The sequence below is a fragment of the Fukomys damarensis genome, unplaced genomic scaffold (genome assembly GCF_012274545.1).
Source record: "Fukomys damarensis isolate Sample0158 unplaced genomic scaffold, DMR_v1.0_HiC HiC_scaffold_16, whole genome shotgun sequence".
In the NCBI taxonomy this organism is placed as follows: Eukaryota; Metazoa; Chordata; class Mammalia; order Rodentia; family Bathyergidae; genus Fukomys; species Fukomys damarensis.
The window spans coordinates 110,997,107-111,000,599 of record NW_022900928.1 but is presented as its reverse complement, the minus strand read 5'-3'; positions in this window follow the sequence as shown (position 1 = coordinate 111,000,599).

The window sequence follows — 3,493 nt, the reverse complement described above, 5'->3', positions numbered from 1 at the left end:
AAATTTTTCCATATCTAAGGTCTTTAATATTGTTATTTTTAAAATTAATTTTATTGGTACATTTAAGGTATACAATAAAATGACATTCATCACTGGAAATCTGCACCTTTACATAATCCATCTTGGTTCTTATTTTTTCTCCATTTCCCTGCATATCATCATTTTTAATCATCATTATTCTGAATTTTGTGCTCAAAAGTCTGAATATTTCTTGCCAGATTTATTCCTGGAAAATTTATAGATTGCATTGCTATTGTGAGAGAAAGATTTTATCACCTATATTCTCTAATTAGTTTTTTCATTGGTGTATAGTTTTGTCATTATCATATTAGGTTTTTCTATATTTAATTTTTTATACTTTTTTATTAGTACCTGTTGGCTGAATCTGAATTTACATTCTTCTTAGGGAGTAGGTCCGTGTACATAGCACATTTTGATGCTTTCTTTCCCTTCCACTCCCCCACCCAGCTCCCTCCCTCCATCTCTGAATCCCCTGTCCCCATTTTCCTTAATGTTATTATTTTAGTTTATGTTTAGGACATCTAATGTCTACATTCATTGTGCATATTCGATAAGCATATATGACACATTTAAATCTTCCTCTCCCCTCCTCCCTAACCCTCTGTCCCTTGGATCCCTTTCTATATACAAAAGATCTATCTCCCTATTTTTCCTTCGTTTTGCTTTTTATTTGTGCGTTTGTCACTCAAATTAGAGATATCAGGTTGGGGATTTAGCTCAGTGGTTCCATCGCCTGCCTCACAAGTACAAGGTCCTAAGTTTGATCCCTGGTACCAAAAAAGAGGCAAAAAAAAGCAAAAACAAATGAGAGATATCATATGATATTTAAGCTTACGTGTCTGGTTTATTTCACTTAAATTCATAATATCTAAATTCTTGAAAGAAGCCTGTTTGTCCATGTGAATAAAGAACATATTTTATAGATAAAATATGTTATCTATATAGAATGGAATACTACTTGGCTATAAAGAAGGATAAATTTGAGACATTTGTATGTTTAATTTTTATCCTAAAACCTAAAATCTGAATCCTACAAACTTACTATAAAGTATAGTTTTCTAGTAATGTTGAACAATATAAAAAGTATTGGATAGTCTATGTAAAATAACCACATTATCTGTAAATGACAGCCATTATAACTTTTCCCCAGCTATGTTTTATATTTTGAATATAATACATTAATAGTTTCTATGTAATAGAACACTGTTCACTTATACTGTGGTTAATTTAGCTTACTTCTACTATCTCACTTTATGCTTTCTTAGACGGATCATTTTTTTTTCTTTCTTTGGTAGATGTACTCTAATACATAGACTCTAAGAAGGTCCCCTTGACCTGCCCTAATATTCATCTCTGTATGTAATTACCTCCCCTTTGTTCTCTCCTAATGGGGAGACCCAGCAGAAGCCACACTTGTCTCTCACTCGTTTTTGCACTGCTCACTTTGAGGGGGGCCAGCGGGCACATCATGGGACAGCCTTGTGCAGAGACTCAGCAGGGTGATCAAGCCCCATAGCTGAGATCCTGAAGCAGGGCTAGTGAGTATATGAGTAGGCCAGAGTCATCAGAAGACAGACAGAAATAGAGCTTACTGGCATGAAAATAGTTGGAATAATGATCTTGGATTGGCAGGAAGGAAAATAATGACAGACTGTTACAGATAAATAAGGCACTAGATTTTAAAAGGCTCTTTGAAACGAACAAGAAGCAGCAAGTAAGCTGGAATAATAAAGGCAATCTTCACAAGAGAATGTTCAAAAATGGGACAAAGATACAGGCATATAATAAGGAGTTTAGGAGGAACTTTCAAATCTAGAGGAAGGATTTTTTGTTGCAGACACTAAGGCAAAAGTTATATGACATAAAGTGCATTGTTGGGTAATATGATCAAAAATCTAACAACTTTTGCTTTGTTTTGTTTCAGCTCTTTAAAATTGAAGGCTTTACAAAAATGTAAAAAAAAAGCACTTATTAGGATGTCTTGTTGAGTTTTGTGATAATTAAAAAAGGAAACTAATTTCTTTACTTTTTTATGTCCAAAACAGTCCACAAGATTTTGAAATAGTTCAAACAAGTTTGAAGTGGATATTATGCTTGTTATTAATGACATTCTTAATTATCTTTGGGGAAAAGAGTTAGTGAAGAATTAGGGAAGCTAAAAGATGTATGTGTATTTGCATGCAATTTTATTTTTATACACACATTTTTCAAAGAAAAAAGCTGTGTGCTCTTTTTGAAAGCGTTCATAAATCAGCTAACAATTATCAGGTTAATAGTGATGTTCTTTGGCTTTCTAGGAGGGTAAACACTAGATTCAGTGAAAATCACCTGACAACCTTCCCAACAAAATCAATTATGTTGATTTCATTTCTAACCAAAACCTATACTTCTCCATATCCTTGGGCAAATCAAATGTCCTATACTCACAGCATATTAGTAATTTCTTTTGTTTGTTTGTTTCTTTGTTTGTTTGAGACAGGATCTCACTATGTAGTTGAGATTGACCTGGAACTCACTATGTAGCCCAGGCTGGTCTCGAACCCACAGCAATCCTCCTGCCTCAGCCTCCCGAGTGCTGGGATTATAGGCATGTGCCACCACACCTGGCTCAGTAATTTCTTAATATGGCATAAAGCCATAGCAATAGTTTCTCAATTTTTGAAATTTCTGCTTTTCCTTGGTCATGTATAACAAGATGGATTATATGATTAAAAATGTTCTTTTAATGCTATTTTCTCTGTAACTCATCTACTTCACAATCTTTATGATAGGACCTACCATCATGTATAAAAATAAGAATAAGCCATTCCTTTAACTGGAGAGCACTCAGTAAAATTTGTTTATAGTACAATAGCTACATCGGAGAGGGAAATTTAATGTTTTATTTACAGATTTGGCTCAAGTGCCTAAAATAATGACTCGCAAGCAGTGGTTTTCAAGAGATATTTATTGCATAATCATTGAATTAAAAAAAGAGATGACCAGTTGCTCATGCAAATTTTTTTTTTTTTTTTTTTTTGGTACCGGGATCAAACTCAGGACCTTGCACTTGCAAGGTAGGTGCAGTGCCACTGAGCTAAATCCCCAGCCCTGCTTGTTCTAATTTGTCATTCTTCTCAAATCTACAATTATCATTTGAAGACTATGAATTAAGTGGAATCTCAAAAAATACATTAAAATTGTATAAAACTGCAACTATTAAACACATAACAGTGTTTAATACTGTGAAACTGTGAAATACACTGTATTTAGCACCATGAAATTTTTGTCATGTTTACATTGTAAGTGTGAAACTGCATTGACATTTGTTACATAGAAAAGTAAGTGCCCTTTCTATACCAAAAGACTATGCCCAATGCAATATATATTGGCATAATTGTGATAATTCCCAATTGTTAGCCTCTATCAGGTCTTCTCCAGGGTAGGCAAGGCATATTGTAAATGTGTGCCTAGCCAAGTGTCAGTGTCTGAT